At 37.8% G+C, this 17,336-nt stretch overlaps 1 protein-coding gene and 1 long non-coding RNA gene across 3 annotated transcripts in view; one reads left to right on the top strand and one right to left on the bottom strand.

Annotated features, from left to right (window-relative positions):
* RAP1GDS1 (Rap1 GTPase-GDP dissociation stimulator 1) overlaps positions 1 to 17,336 on the top strand; it is a 101,787-nt gene that overhangs the window by 11,474 nt on the left and 72,977 nt on the right. The gene's annotated exons all lie outside the window — the stretch shown is intronic.
* LOC147600871 (uncharacterized) lies at positions 6,158 to 10,736 on the bottom strand. Its single transcript, XR_015258360.1, has 4 exons — positions 10,630 to 10,736; positions 9,863 to 9,912; positions 9,198 to 9,266; positions 6,158 to 6,244 (listed from the first exon to the last, which is right to left on the bottom strand). It is a non-coding gene; the product is annotated as an uncharacterized LOC147600871 (long non-coding RNA).

The following is a 17,336-nucleotide window of genomic DNA, read 5'->3' as shown; positions in this document are numbered from 1 at the left end:
TAAAATTATGGGTAATAAAATTATGCCCATGGTGCCTTCATATTTGAAATGACTCTAAGAAGTCTCATTTTTAAATACTCATTGTTTAGTAGAATTAATGATTTTAAGATCTGCATACAGTTTTGAGGCTGCAGTGGTTCACAGCTGTGGAAGCCAGAAGAAGATGCAGATGTTTGGTACACTGGAGAATTTACAGCACAAGGGCATTAGGAGTTGTATTCTCAAAAGGCTAATCACTTCAGTGTATCAGGATGTCAGGCTCAGATAAGGAAATCTGACTTCTTGTGCATTAGAGAGAAAAGGCAGACGTGCCGGCTATGGCTGACAAGCAGTTAGTGAGCAGATAAGAGCGCTGAGCTCCATCATTAAAAAAAAATCCTCTTCAGAGTGATCTATAAACATTAATGCATCTAAATAGTCATTTTAAGTGAGAGTGTGAAGATAATATTATGTTTAGCTACATTAAACCAGGGAAATAAAACTAAACTCAAATTTAGCCCTCTGCCACAAATCTGTTTTTTAAAATAGTTGAAAACAAGAGCTTGAACTCTGAAACATGAATGTAAACAAGTAACCTAACAAATGAAAGGCACACTGTGCAAAAGAGGTATTGCTTCAGTATATGTGAAAACATTTGCTCCTAAAAATGTGGTTTTCTAGTGTGACACTGCATCATTAAAAGAGATATCAAGGTTCAAAAGTTGTCAAAATGGTGGCTAGAATTAAAACAAGCACTTTCAGAGGCCTGTGTTCAGATCACAACTCCTTATTCACCTCAAAAAGTAAAGTTTCTGGGTATTTTGATAGTTATTTCGTTATATACATATAATCTCCTAACAATTAATAGACTGGGAAGTTCCTAACCATTTATTTTAATATGAATGTGGAAGGTTAATATACTTTTGTAGTTTTACTAGTAAACAGTTAATTAAATTGCCTCTGTGATACTTACGTTCCATTTGTGTCCTGTACATTGTAATCTTACAAATTTTGAGATCTTTCTTAGCCAGAATTTGTATTTTTAATCCCTTTTTTAATTTTCAGAGATGGAAATAATTAATAATATTTCTTCAGTATTAAAATACTGCTGTAGAAAGCAAGCCTTTTTCAAGCTCTTTTTGTTTGCCTTTGCAACTGAAGACCACAGTGAAAGCGAGCCCACCTTCTCTTCTTCAAAGTTGTGCTCAGATCTTTCTGGAATAATGTGAAGGACTCACCAAATTAAAACGATTTTGCATCACACGCAACAAGTTACTCTTTCCCCACTAGTAAGACTTAGCCTCCGTAACATTTTACAGCCACAGTCTGTTGTCTTATATGTGAGAATTCAAGCAGTACCAAAAATACACACACTGAGTAAATGCAATACAAGAATCTCCCAGTAAAAATTAACAGTATGTTAGCAAGAGAAAGGAAATAATTTTATACATACGGAGGAATCTTCTCTTACCTATGTTTAAGGATTTTTCTTCTTGAGCCCCAAACTGCTACATCTTTTGTAGAACAAAAGTATACTTACCTCTTTGGAAAGAAAAGGAAAAGATTTGTTATGTAAGAGTTAGATAGCAGGAACAGTCAGATCAGGATTTTTCTAGTCTGTGCTCTGCTAATTTTTAGTAAGACCAAGCAGTTACATTTCTGTTGCACAGCAAGACTTGGACATGCTTATAACAGGTAAGTCTTACTTGGAGGCACTGTAATAAGCCCTGTGGTAGAAACAGTGAAGGTGTTTTGAGCTGAAAATTGAACAGATTAATGGAATAGCAGAAGAAATACAGAACTGTCACTTGAGGAATTTGGAAGCAGGACTGTTGCTAGCAGTAGAACCAGGTCAACTATGACTTTGTCCACGTACTACTTGAAGCCTCCGTAGTCTTTGTAACGTCCCTTCATGTAGCTGCAGGCCGTCCCTTAGACTCCTCTTTGCCAGAGAAAAGAAGCCCCCAGCCTCCCCTTATGTGTCACGTGTTGTGGACGTGTGCCCATCTTGGTAGCCCTGTTCTAGACTCTGTCCAGTTTTTTTCAGTATCCTTCTTGATCTGGGACACCCAGGACCAGACAGAGGATTCTGGGACATACAAATGCTTGCCAGGCATCAAGCAGAGTCTTGATCTGCTGGCCGCACTCCTAATGTAACCAATATAGTTTGCTTTATTTACCTTGAGAGCATGCTGCTGCCTCACGTTTTACTTGGCATCCACTTTAACCCTCGGGTCTTTTCAACAGTTTGTTCCCAGCCTGCGTTGATGCTTGGGGTTGTTTTGCCTTAGCTGCTGAACTTGGCACTTGTCCTTGTTGAACTTCACAAGACTCCTGTTGATCCAGTCCCCCACCTTCTGAGAGGTGCCTCTGGATTGCTATTTGGTATGCCAGCCGTTCCCACAAATTTTGTGTTGTCTGCAAAAGATTACATATGCATATCTACCTTCAGGCTATACTGGTTTCAAACATAAACTGCATACTCAAAATCTGCAGTTTAACCCGCCTGTATAGGGCTGTGTAGACTCACATTTGACTTCTTGGTGCTAAGTAAAGCAATGACAAACACTTCATATCTGTGACTCTAGGAAAAAAAAAAAAGTCTATATACTTGAAAAAAAGTTTAGGAGTGTTTGTTAGACTAGCATTTGCAGTTGCAAGTGAACGTGAGGTACTGGCAATCATTTAATGCAAGTGAATAGAGGGTGGCAAATCTTAATTTGTTAACACCCAACAGACTTAATTATGTGGAATCACACTGATGATGAAATACCGATTCTCAGGTGTAGCCTAAATGGGATTTGAGCTTTTTCTGTGCCACGTTACTTACTTAGCTGATGAGAAATGCATTGAGATTGACTTGCAGGAGCAATTAATGGGAAGCCATTGGGTCCAGATCTCCCAGTCATTCTTGTGAGACGCCTACTGAGCATCCCGTAGCTCCCAGCTTGCCTGCATGTCCTGTTTCTTTTCCAGCTAAGCAAGGGACAGTGGATACCTTGAGCGTTCTCTGACATAAAATATGATGAGCCAGAACACATACTTAGAAGCTCTCCTGAGTCCCCCAATTTAGTCATAGCCACAATCTGTCTGTCATGGCCCATATCTGACTTAACTATAGAGGTAAAAGCCCATACATAAATGAGGTTTATTTGTCTCAACATATTGTGCTTTTACGTGTGTTGATTTTTTTTGTGGGGTTTTTTTTTTCCAGCTTCAGTAATAAACTTTTATTAACCTGGAGCAAAAGAAAGCTTTTCTGAGATAGATGAGTCTATACTAGCAAAGTTATTTGGTAGCCTCTGCCACTATTTTTATCCCTCTTGAACACCTATGGTATATACCCGAAATAGGACAATCAAAATTTCTGCTCAGCTAGATCAGACACTAATTCCTTTTGACAGAGGCATTTAATACTTCTCTAATGGGACATAACTGCACTGTTTTTCAAGGGACTGTCACAGTGGATCCTACTCACAGGGAAGACAAACTTCAGTATAAAAAGGTGACTGCACAGACATGTATTTCCTGGGATATTTTAGATTCTGAAGTACTAGCAGAGTTTGTTAGTTCTCTCCCTCAGGGCCTTCCTGTAGTCTTTTCTTTAAAGGAAGTGCTGACACAGAAGAGGGGAATGCTTAATCTAAGAAGGCCCAATGTCTAGATGAGGTATAGAAGGAGCTATGCATGTCCTGTAATCTGCTGGATTTATAGGGGATTTGAAATTTCCAACAGTTACCAAACTACTACTCATTGTGCCTGGCAGCGTATTTCAACAGGACATGAAGAAGAAGGACTACTTTTTATCTTGTACTTATAGCTGAAACATTAGCAATTTTCCTGATAAATATTGTTTTAAAGATCAATTGCTGAATGTATTAATTAATATTACATCAGTAGCATTCTATATGAGGCTTTTGTGTGTTAATAGAATGGAGAGGAAGGATATTAAACCTGATAATGCTTTTTGAAATGTTTATTCTTATATGCGGCTTCTGGAAGTAAATGGAATATGGCCAGCAGCAAAGCTGCACTGATCTCTGCCTGCTGATACAGAAGCATCCTGATCTTTTCCTCATTTCGTTACAATCTCAACATATCAACGGTAGTTAAAGTTGACAGCAGGTTTTGGCTTGTGCATAATCCACACATTTACTCCATGAAGTGTGTCTCTGAGCTTTCCCCTTGTAACGTGTGATAACTTCTGAACTATTCTTTTCTCCAGTTCCCTTCCTTCCACTTTCAAGGGACCAATTATAATTGAGAAAATAAAATTTCAGAAAAAACATAATTGAAAAACTTAATAGGAGAGATTCCTTTCATCAGCTGTGGTCCCTTTGTGGCTGCCATATGTGGGAGTTACATATGCTGACCGAGAGGAATTTCCTTGGTGCAAACACTATAAACATAAGATATAGAGAGGACTGTGCTGTTCCTTGACATTGGTGCGAGATGGTTAGTGGAGGATGGGCTAGGGCACATTGTTGGAGTTTTTCAGACTATTGACAGACTGTTGCAAAGATTCTTAGTCTCTTGACTGTCAAGCACTCCATAAATAACTCCTCACTGCGCACAGTTATGCTAAAGGGTGCAAGCATCCTTGTTACATGCAGAAGGTGGTCAGGAAATCACCTCTCAAAGTCATGCTGGGTTTTGACTTCTGGTCTCTGTGCCTCTGCCTTCTGAAGGATCACTGTATCTTTCAACCCTAATAGCAAAAGGACTGTCAGTCGATCAAGTGGCTCAGTCCTTCTAAGAGTTTGTCTGCGTTGTGTAGTTTACTGACATTATAGACCAGTGTAACGGCACAACTGCAGTTAACAGTGATACAGTTCTCTGAGACAATGATTGAAAGTGGCATATAAGAAGGATGTGCACGTGTTGGAGCGAGTCTAGAGGAGGGCCATGAAGATGATCAGAGGGCTGGAGCACCTCTCCTATGAGGACAGGCTGAGAGAGTTGGGGCTGTTCAGCCTGAAGAAGAAGGAGGCTCCAGGGAGACCTTATAGCGGCCTTCCAGTACCTCAAGGGGGCATAAGGAAAGACAGGGAGAAGCTTTTTAGCAGGACCTGTTGTGACAGGACAAGGAGGTAATGGTTTTGAAATAGAGGGAGGTAGATTCAGACTGGATACGAGGAAAAAAATTTTCACAATGAGGGTGGTGGAACGCTGGAACAGGTTGCCCAGAGAGATGGTGGATGCTTCATACCTGGAAACATTCAAGGCCAGGTTGGATGGGGCTCTGAGAAAAGTGATCTTGTTGGGGATGTCCCTGCTCCTTGCAGGGGGGTTGGACTAGATGGCCTTTAAAGGTCCATTCCAACCCAAACTGTTCTATGATTCTATAAAATAAATAACGTTAACATCTTGAAATACTTACTGCAGTGGAAGTTTCTCTGTAGACGCATGGTTAGGGACAGACTGTGTTACATATATGCAGGTTTTAGGTTCTGGTTCCCAGTGTGGCATTCAGAAACCTGAGACAGGAGTTTCAGCTCTCTAAACAAACAGTGCCTGGAGAGTTCAGAGTAGAATCAACTACCGAACTCGGCAGGAAACCACCCATAAGTAGTATGCATATGGTTTTCCGATCAACACAATTTCTACCTTAAGCCCAGGGCCTGGAATTACCTCTTAGAGGTGGATGCCTGCACCTTTCCTGTGAAAGTCTGAACCTCTATTCCTGCTTTTCAAATGTAAATGGAGGAAGAGGTACAGCTGGGTTACCACCTTCACCTTCCTTGGGATAGGTGCACATTTACACAGGAAGGAGAATGGTCTTTTTCTCTGCCTGATATTGAAGCTATGCCCTCAAACAGATCAGAAAACCAGGCCTAATAGTGGTATGTGTTCATAACCAATTAGTCAAGGCATGCTTTTTAAAAAGTGGAGGTGTTTAGCTTCAGTACTTTTTCATGTGCTTATTTGTTTTATGCAATGACTGCTTAATATAAAATATATCTCACCAGAAGAGGTAGAAAGTGTTTCACTCCTCACATGAAAAAAATAAAAATCTGATTTGAGTATGTTTCTTGGAAATTGTGTTTAAATCCCTTCAGGTATAGAATAGCATTTGCTTTATTTTCATCTTTGTCGTAGTTCAGCCCCAATCGGGACAGTCTTTATGCTAATGTGCAAAAGGCACTTTCATGTTTTTGCCATCTACTTTCTGTTGGATGCTAGTACCTTTCTCCAAAATTTCTGTTACCTGTGTGTACGGGGCACATTCAAAGAAGAGTCAAGAAGAGTCGCTCCCTCAGAGATCCTGATAAGGCTAATACGTGAATTTGGTTATTAAAGTGCCGAAGAGGACTGGGGAAGTTCTGGATTTGGGCTTAAGCTGAATGCATGTGGAACTTCAAAGGAAAAATAAGTTTACATTTCTCCAGAATTTGGTGGCAGGTGGATGAGACCATGGGAGGTAGGCTTCCTAGAGTCATCTCTGTGTATAAACCTAATTTTATTTTTTTTTTTTTTTTTTTCTTTCCCCTGTGATTCAAAGGTCAGTCAAATTCTGCTTGGTCATCAGAGGGATAAATGTCTTTGAGAGCACAGCAGACACTCTTGATTTGGGGGCTGTAACATTTGCAGCTGTATCCAGTTGTCACAGAACCTTGCATCCCTTGTGAAACACATCCCAAGAGCTTGTTTGTCCTTCCCATCTGCTATTAGCTCTGCCCTTCATTCCTGAGACCTGCAGATTGTATGCAGAGCCTGACTCCTTTCAGTTTCTGTCAATATGATTCTTTACTTAGTCTGAGAGATGGTTATTAAGCAGAGAAAGCAAAGCACTCCTCCACTTTGCAGCACACTCAGATCCTGCTTGTCAGGGAAATAAATTACTTGCAATTTAATGTAACAAGTGGCATTTTGAAGAAATCTTTTGTTTTTAAAAATATTTTTTTTTGGGAAAAAAAAATCTTGGTTGCCTTTTTTAATTGAGCTTCCTACAAGTACACATCTTGGGAGCATTTCACTTGTTTTTGGGATGTTATCCAAATACAGCTGGCTGTAGAATGAGGGATTAATAGTTTAATTAGGAGTCATGAGATTTAAGACATGTAAAGCAGCCTTTTCTTTTGGAGATTTTTCCCATGTCAGATTTTTCTCTCTCCAAAAAACATATTTTGAGTGGATACACATTGCATCTTCACTCATTCAAATTTCATTATAGTGGTTTGAAGTCAGACTTAAGGCCTATAACGTTTGGGTTCTGAGTTACTCAGCTGTGCATACGTACTGTAATCTGCTTCACAACATCAGTGCCATGTTTACTGCACTGTCACTGTTGTATAATTTTTACTAAATAAAGCTCTTAAAAGCTGTGCAGAGGTTAATGTTCACTTGTAAGTGCAGCAGTCATGCGGAATACTAGTTCGTTTTGTGGAAATCTTTCTTTAAAATAGGGTTATATTAAGCATTTTGTGCACCGTTTTAATTTTGCTATGTGATTATGCACTTTTATATCAGTCTTACATGAAAACTCAGTTGAATTCTTTTTCTCTAGAGAGCATCTGAGCTGATCCTGCCACTGCAGTGTTTTTATTGATGCTCTACGTCCTATGCATTCTTAAGTGAGGAGAAATAACTGCTTTAATAGGTAAATATTTCTCACTAGGGGGATTAAGCACAGGTATCTGCTGATGGTAGTAACATCAGGCTTAAGGCAGTGCATGATACCTTTAGAAACAAACTCTGGAATACATTTTGGCCCTAAAAGCTTATAGACAAATGATACTGACAACCGAGTCTTCAATTTACAATATGTGGGCACCGCAATCTACAAAGTGCATATGCTTGATTTGGGGCCATTTTAGTAATTTGTGCTAAACTGCTGAATTGAAGGACTAGTGGCATCGGACAATCTCACCAGCCAAGAAGCAGTGCTTTCCAGGGCTGACTTAATGTCCTTTGTATCCTTCATTGACATTAGAGAATAATAAAAGCCTTTTTCTCCAAGGCATGAGGAGACTGTCACACTTCTATCAGCCCTTCTGTGGTTCAAGGAAATTTTTGAATTACAGGTTTTAACAATTGTGTTTTCAGGAGAAAAGGCACATTCTTATTTGATAGTCTTTCCCTCCCTTCCTTCCTTGGGACAAAAATGTTTTGCTGAGAGTAACTTTAGTAGGAGAATATAGGCAAACAAGTACTTAGCACCATAGGAATTTTTAATTGTAAAATGTTTGTAAATAAAGAGGTTTAGAGTCACATATTAAATTTGTAACCGATCTTTTTCTAACAAACTTTCACTGAAAACTAAACGGTAGCACAAATGGCAGGTCACTTCCTTTGTGAACTTGTTTGCACACACTCGTCAGATTCAAACTGTTTATTTTCAGGGCTGAAAGCTTTCATGCATAGTTTGTAATTATCTTATAGCTTGTAATTAAAAGTAGGGGTTTTTTTTTGTAATTTGGGGGAAAATTAAATAAAAACAAATTAAAAGCAAATTTTGAAAATTCTCTAGAGAACAGCATAAGCCACTGTTAAGACTTCAAATCTAAGGAATATGCGCCCTTTGGGACATCATTGTGAAGTCCCTCAGTCTGACAAGATGCAGAGGCTGCAATTCTCCGCCTTCTGCTGGGATAGAAAATTGGGGGAAAACCGCCGGCTTCCATAAAAAGATAACTGCAGAGACAAGTGTAGTAGATAAGCTGGTTTAGGATTTGTTGTCAAGAACTAAAATGGAACTTGCATAACAGAATGTCTTATATCTTTTTAATTAGAAACAGCTAAGCTAATCTCATTTATTACTTTTTAAAATTTGTTTTTGAGCTTTGTTTTACCAGTGATAGATGTATTATGTTTATATTTGTCTCTATATAAAAGTTAAAAGAATAGAATACAAGGTGACTTTTATAATTATATCAAGGTAAATATTTACTCTCCTTGCTGATGTTTCATGGAAGTGTGTTGTGCAAGCCCTCAGTCTTTCAAAGTCTACTATTACGTTCTATGTCAGGCATCAAAGATTTCTCACAGAACTAACATGCTAGGGGAATTGTATTAGCACAGAACACCATGGTAGCAACTGCACGGAGAAGCTCAAGTCAATAGCTGGATCAGGAAAAAATAGGTCACTAAGAGCACTCTGATCAACCTTGAATTTAAAACTAGCTGCTTGAGGATCCAGCAAGCAAAACAATTTCTTAGCTTGCAAAAGTACTGAGAAATTCAAGTCTCCATATTTTAAGAGTCTTTAAAGGGCTTACTGTTCAGGAAGATGCTCAACGTCCAGACTTCCTTCTAGAATGGCATGCATTTGGAGGCAGGTACAATAACTTGCATCCCATAATCACATGCAAAAAGACAGTAACAAAACAAAGAAAAGTTAAGATTTCAGACCAGAAGTACAAAAGCAGATTACATAAATTGTTGATTTTGAATGACAACTTCATTTAATCTACCGAGATACCTTTAAAAATGTTGCACTAATTGAGTAATTATAGAACATATAGAAACAATATTATGCTCTGTTATTAGGTCTTTTATAGCCTTTCCTTAAAGTTTCACAGCTTTTCCTAGATTAGTCACTGTTTTTCCACGGCTCAGGCCTATTTTATTTTATGTAGTAGATTGCTCTTTCGGTGCTAATCATACATGTTACAGCTTGAAGATTGGAGTAGCTAGTTTTAATTAAGTCCACAGCCAAGAGCTGAAAGAGAAAGTCAAAGCAAAGATCTTTCTATTAAAATCCTTTCCAAACCTCCATTTTGTTGAATTGCCCACAAATTACTTAAAACGACAATAAAAATAGTCTATATTTTTACTGTTTTATTCTCTTTATTATCTCATTACATGTTTATGCGCACATGGAAGACTACTTACAAAAATAAGAAGTACTACTTACTCCAGTAAGAATGAAAAAGTTACTCACAGATACATAGTGACAGAATCAAGCCCTTGTCTGTCTTCTGAGTGCTTATTCTGCAGAGATTTAAGATATAAATTAATCACATTAATTTACAGACTTTATACTTGATTCAGTTAAAAGGTGTTGAGGGACAGGAATGAGGAGGCAGTGTTAGTAAACCACTTCCTACAACTGAAGTAGCGTTTTTGTCTCAGCGTGTGTTTCTCACGTCCCAGACAGTGGGCCCTCTAGCTGGGAGGCTGGTGGAGCATTCAGTAGTGTTTTACCTGTCTCTTTTGACTCAGCATAGTGCAGACGTGGATCACCTAGATTACCTCTGCCAGTCTTGAAGCATTGCGAATCCTCCCTGATAATTTGGCTGTTACTATGATAGTTTTAGTAGCTGCTTTGCCCTGAAGGCTGTAGACCAGGCCAAGCAATTACAGTGCTGTGTGTTTATGATGTATACAGCCTTATCAGATAGACTCATAGCATCACATAAAAATTAAGTCGCTAGGGATATCAGAGGTCACCTAATACAGCCTCCTGCAGCATTCTGGGCTAACTGCGAAGACAGATCAGGTTGCTCAGAACTTTTTTTTTAATTGGGGGTGGGTTGTTTTTTTTTTTTTTTGGCAAACCAACTTTGGTTTTCCAAGGTATATTTGAATGTAAATCACAGTGTGGAATTTATTTTTGCTTATTAAATACACATATTTTAGCACAGTGACTAGAGAATAAATCTGTAACTGATTCTGGCACTAAAAGATCTATACTTCATATATACTGACCGTAGTACCCATCTGTTGCTGAAATCTTGTTGCTCAGAGTGGTTTTTAAGATTTGTTTCCCCTGTGAAGATTTTTTTTCACTGAACATTTTTTTAACTTGCTGTCGACTATGACTTTAAGCTACTCCCATTCTGTTGTCCCTGAGCAGGCTGAGTAGATTCTTACTCTGTTTGCAGTTTTGGAACAGCTATGCACCAGGTTTTCGCTTTCGCTTTCTATTTGCCTGATAAGGAGCTTGGAGCAGCAGTAGATTGAACAATCCTAAATGTTAGAAAAAATATATAAACCCGTGCAACAGCCCAAAGCAAAACCTCAGCAGCTTACTTTCAAGGTTAGTTTCAAGTTTACATGCAAGTAAACTTGTTAGAACCTAACCATCTGTACACTATTAGGTGCGTATTTGACCAAAAAAAAAAAAAAAGGTAAGTAAAAAAGCTGTCAAATGACTCTTGAACATTCAAATGGCTCAAAGTCTCTTTGTGTGGTAATGTTGGCACAGCTCCTAAGTGACCAGATGGAATTTTGTTAACACTCAACAGGACAAGGACTGAGATTTTGTTTCTTAACTTACTATATTTGAAACGCGTGTAGAGAATGTGTCAGAAAGCTTGATTTTTTTCCTACTAGAAAAAATTACGCAAATACTTTCCTTAATGCAAAGATGTTGACTGCTTCAGAAGTTGTCAGTTCTGTAAGGTAGGTAAGAAAAGAGATACGAGATGTACAGTAATTTAACTATCACAGCTTTTTAGTAAATTTTGAAAAGGTATTTTTATTTACACAATTAGTGGTCATATTAAAAGCAGAAATTAGAAACAAGCTTTTTAATAAACAGACTTAAAGAATGTATTTTTATAAGAGAGAACAATCTAAGTATTAAAATAATCTTGATTTCTTTCATCAATAACCACTGGCATTAGTGATCTCAGATTTCCGTTTAAGGACTCTGATAAACATACAAAACCATATGAATTTGTGTGAATCCTCCTTTTCTGGCATCATCATTGTCAGTAAGAAATATTTGAAAACTGAAGGTCTCCATTGCCTCTGGTAAGTCTCGGGATGACCTTCAAACCAGAAAACTTAAAGAAGCAAAGAAACAAAATCTGTAACATGCTGTGGGCTCACTGTTTGCCCTGTGCTTCCTTTCCGTATTCAAAGTTTTTGAGGAACTCATGAGAGCTGGAAATGTGCTGTTACAGATTAGTATGTTGTAACATCTGACTTACCTGAAGGTTCACAAAGAACACTAATGTGACATAGAGTTAGCAGTACTAAATTTGAACCGAGGTATCTTATTCAGGCAAAATTCTCACTGTTGCTGGTGAAAGATGAGCCTGAGGGCTGTGTTCAGAATGAGATCCCGTGTTTGTCCAGTAACTCAAACTGCTAGCATAAGTATAGTTATGACAGATGTTCTACTGTGGACTTATATTGTATAATTTATCTGTACTTACTTACATAGTGTAGGCCAAAGACTAGATCCAGAGCTTCTTAAGGTCAATGAGAGTTTTTCTCAGCTGCTTCTTCAGTACTGTTGCCAGTCCTGGAACTCTGTATCCTCAGCCTTGTACTGCCTGATTTTCATTTATTTATTTATGTCTTTATTTTATTTTTATTAAAGCCCTAGTTTATACCTTCCATGCAGGAGACGATGATTGTCCAGTATCATTACAAGAAGAAGCAGCAATTTTAACTTGTTTATTGAAAAAGCTAACAGTAGATTAACCTTATTATATAGATTAGGAATGTGCACTTCTAATCTAAATCATTGTCCTGCATTATAGCACCCTGCAAATGTCTGTTCAGACTAACTTCTGATGTTCCATATGTGTTATTTTGTTGCTTAACAAGCCATATTTTGTGCACAACTTGGAAAAAGTATAGAGAATTGGGAGCCCCATTAAATTACACAAGGAAAAAAAAATTGGTGTTGTTCTAATAATATATATATTAAATCAGTGTTTGTTTTAATATAGTAAGGGAAATAATTTAAAGGAAAACTCAAAAACATTTTACAAAAGTGTCTTTCTCTTACTTGTTTGTGTAATGTCTAGATTAGCGTTTGCCATCTGTAGTCGATTGACTTGAATCACATTAGGATCAAGACTTTTAGAGCAGGTACGGTCAGAAGAGGTTTATACACAGTAGCATAGGTGAAGATCATCCCAAAGAAAAGATTAAGCCGAGAGAGCCAACAGTTTTAAATGTGCTATTTCTAGACTATACTATTTCTGTAGATTAATTTTCTTCTGTTTGTTTTTTATCACCTCTTCTCTGTTCTTGCTACCTTGACTCAACAAAGTGTCTCTTGCTTGTTAGATTAAAAATGCTTCAGGCAGAAAGCATCTGGAGGGGCAGAAGAGGAAGGGAAAATAAAGAGGACAAAACAACATAATTAAACAGCAAACATGAATGAAAAAAAATAGCCAGTAAGAGATGCAAGCCCTGCTAGTTGCATATATATGTGTGTGTGTGCGCTTTTGTTTTCTGTACTCCTGCTCTATATGGTTGTCTATTTATGTGTAATATATCATTCTAGATGTTGTGGTTTTGTTGGGGGGGGGGGGGGGCTAAGGTGGTAGGCACTAGGCAATGATTGTTTTTAAGGTTACCCCTTTATTTACAAGATCCTGTTTCAGTCGTTTACTGACTGTTTAGGAAGAGCTATATTCTGTTGCCAAGTGTCTGCTTTAGGCTGTCCATTTTCATTTGCTTGTTGGGGTTTTGTTTTAGCATTAGCAAGAAACAGATTTGGACTATTGTCTGAAGTATCAGTAGTCTTTTTAAGACTGTTTTGTTCCTGTTGTTCTTCCCCACAGAATTTTTTTTCATTCTGTGCATAGGGTGGGCAGTAATCCAGGGTAATCTGGTGACAGAGACCTATTGCTTCAAAGACTTTCTCCCTCATATGTTGCAGTACTGGGAAACCATGTAATAAATTAAGGAGAGGTGGACTTGTATAGAGAATAACTCGTCTGACAGTTAATAGTTGAATGTTCCCACAAAGAACTGGATCCTCCTGTCCCCCATGACACACAGTTACTATAGGAAAATATGGTAGGCAATTTTTTTAAACCAAATGTATCCCTGGTAATCTCTTACCATATCTCATGCTTTTTTGATACCTACCTGTGACGTGTTGCAGTCTGTTTTATAGAAGTGCTGAGGATAATTCATATCTGCATCTGAAGACCCCAAAGGAATCCAGAATGTGCAGTAACTCTGGAACCTGATAATCAGCAGCTGTGCCATGGTGGAAACCTTTGGCCTTACATTTTCCATGTTTCATTTCTCCTATTCACTCATAGTATATGAGTATATAGTATATTGATTCCATCTTACCTTATAAATACTCTGTGAAAGCAAGCACATTAATATCTTTAAAACACTATGACATAATGTGATGATACTAACTTTATAATTGCCAGTGAGAAAGGAAGTCATCCTTCAGAACAGGTTTTTTTAATAGTATCTGGTAAATAAGACAGGAACCTCATGCCAAGAAGGAGGATAAGAGAAGACACGCAGTAGCTGTTCCTTGGTGTGCTTACAGATCATGCTTTTCAAATCCTTAACTGTGTGTTTCCCTTCTTTTTTCTAAACAACCTGTTCAGTGCATTTGTCTAGAGACAGCAGTGCCCCTGACCTTAGGGTTTCCGCACAGCATGGCTAGCAGCATAGGTTTTGACACAATCTGTCAATGTGAGAACATTTTATCTATTAAATAACATTGCTTTTTTGTTAGCCAGTAACGCAGAGTAAGAAAAATCCATATAAATCATTATACATGTGTATTTATCTACTGCATTAGTTATATTCTCAGGTTGTAAAAAAGTTGAGCTTTGACAGGACTTGCTGTTTGAAGGCTTAGGTTGTGCTACACGTTTTATAATTTTCTTTTGATTTTGACGTACATCTATGCTTGAGCTGTTATTTCTATTGATGGTGTAATCGCTTCACCAGGAAGATGAGTTGGTACTTTTTTCTTGTAACTACAGTAGGAAGATTAGGAAGATTGCTACTTCTGCAATACATTATCTGTACAGGTTTCTTTGGAAGAGGTTTAGAGACTCCACGTAACCCAAGTGGGCAGATAAGAACTACACAAGCTCCCAAGATACTAAAGTTAGACTTTTGACTATCTTGCAGCTTTTTTTTCCTGTGTTATTGCTGGCAGTAGCTGAAGCATCAAAGGACATTTTGGTTTTTTAAGGACACAGGTCAGGTGCCCTGCCCTGCCTTAGCCTTTTTCCCCATATAGGAAAATTGCTGCGATGAATTTTGATTTTCAAGATTCTGATGCTGCTGTTCTGGAGAGAGAACTCACTTAAAGATTGTCTTTAAAAAACTTTCTAAAAGTAAGGAAAAAGGGTAGGATCTATTCAGTAGAGTGATTCTGAAGAAATTAACTGTAATATGCATGAATTTATGAAATTAATATATCTATGAAAAGAGTCATAGGAACATGTGAGAATTGAACCAGAGGACATGGAGTAAAATTGTAGATTACTTAGGGGAGAGACAATAAGATATATTTCTTCCATTCAACACCCAAACAATTTTTCTCTGAAATTTGACTAATCTTGATACAGCACATTAGGATAAAACAGACATCTATCTATATTATCAGCTTTATAATGGAGCATTGAATAAAGCTACTGAAGTGAATTCAGTTTTGATTGCAGACAATGTTGTGTGTTTCTTGCTCACTGAGGACCCAGTGAAAATTTAGATGCTTTTGTCTATCAGAAGTCACAATTAGTATTTTCTTTTATGCTCTGCATGTCTCCTGGGTTATTGTAATGCAGCTCGGTGAAGATCAGGCACCTGGAGAAAATCAACTATATGAAAATAAAATGTGCAGTTATCTGTCAATTAAATGTAATTCTTTACAAATTGGTAGCCATCCTGTATATGATTTTGTCTACTGCTCATAGTAGTAGAGTACCAGAGAAGATCTTTCCATAAACTGAGAACCATATGTCTTCTTTAGTTGAAGTAATGACTTGTTCTGTCATTAGCTAATATTTAATGAAGTTCATCCAGTGCAGATTCTCTTTAGCAAACAGTATTTCATCCTCCTTTTAGGACTTGTTTTAAGCAAGACCTTTTAGGGCTTTTTGTAAATCAGTAAAAGTTATGTTGATTTTACTGAATTTTGATCAGTTTCTTTAGACCTTAAGATAATTCCAGATCTTCAGTGTTTAAATATAAAATATAAAGATACCTAAATCTGTACCACATTTTCCTAGGGAAAGGACAAAAAATCTTCCAGGATTCTGCAAAATCTTCTGAGATGTCATTCTTATAGTCTAGCCTTTGCAACTCAGGATTTAAGTAATAGGGAAAGGATCGTTAGTGTGCAGAAACTCAGAAACTGATTACAGCAGCAACAGATCAATATACTTTGCAATAGTGTAACTATGTTTATGTTAATATCTATTGTTTATCTGTGACTACAGTAAAAATAATACGCAAAATTATTTTCAAATATCTCCAATTTCTCCCAATGCAAAAAAAAAAAAAACCACAGGAAAAAAAAGTCATTTTAGCTAACCTCTGTTTCTAGTTATCTTTAGGATTGATCCTTTTAATTCTACTTACAGACATGTTATTGAGGGAGTTCAAAATTAGTTAAAAAAAAAAAAAAGCACCACACCACTCTTTTTCCTTAAAATTAACCACAAATCTACAACAAAATGAAAAGTTTGCATTGGCAGGAGATAACAAGTGAACTGAATGCTGGCTGATGCTGCTTTGTTTAGGTTTCTATCCTGATTTTAAGTACAAACTGACTAAGTTGTTGTTAGCATGTATAGCCTGACTTGATAATTACCAAAAATAATTAGGTAGCTTACTGCTCAGGTGGCAATGAGTCATAGTGTGTCAGTATTTTCAGGTAATAAAAATGAAGCTTCAGGAGAGATTGAGGTGTCAGAAGAACAGATGCTGAAGCAAATGGATAAATGAAAGAGTAACAAGTCTCTAAGACCAGATGGTATGTATCGTAAGATTCAGAAAGTGTTTAAGAATGAAGCAGCTGAACTGTTGACAAAAATAGGCACTCTAATTAAAATTGGTTACTATGCTAGAAAAGTAGAGCAAATGCACCTAAGTTAAAAACCAGGTTGCAACAGGAGCCCAGCAGTTAATGATCTATCACTACGTCCCTAGAACTAGTAAAATCAGCTGAAAAAAAGAGTTAACCCACCTCAATGAACATGGCAGGACAGAAACAAACAAGCAGGATTTCTGTTAAGTTCAGTTCTGTTAAGTTCCTCCCTGATTAACATGTCTGGATTCATGGATTTCAGTGTTAATCTGGTTTAGGGCCAGGATCAGCCCCAGGACCTGTTCAGCACCAAAGATGCAGCCAATAACACAGGAATTGCCTGACTGGATATGGAGAAACCACAGAACATAAAACCTTTTTCGGCTTGCTGGGTCCAAACAGATGGCCCAGTAAAGTCCAGACACATCTGGGGAGATTTGTTTGACCATCTTCTTTCCTTGGTGAACAGAGCAGTGAGGCGCTGTGTGACAACACAAATGTCGTACGGCCACCTGTAGCCCAAAGTCAGTGCAGCCAATTGTCCTGTGTCTGACAGTGAATGACCAGTAGCCGATGTCTGGGAAAATGCTGGGCAGAGCAGGGACAGGAGGTGGGCAAGTGCAGGGTGATGTTCTCCCAGCTTTCAGTAATC

Source organism: Chlamydotis macqueenii, chromosome 4 (genome assembly GCF_036417535.1).
Source record: "Chlamydotis macqueenii isolate bChlMac1 chromosome 4, bChlMac1.mat, whole genome shotgun sequence".
Lineage (NCBI taxonomy): Eukaryota > Metazoa > Chordata > Aves > Otidiformes > Otididae > Chlamydotis > Chlamydotis macqueenii.
The sequence above is the reverse complement of the archived record's forward strand: the minus strand, read 5'-3'. Positions and strand labels throughout refer to the sequence as shown.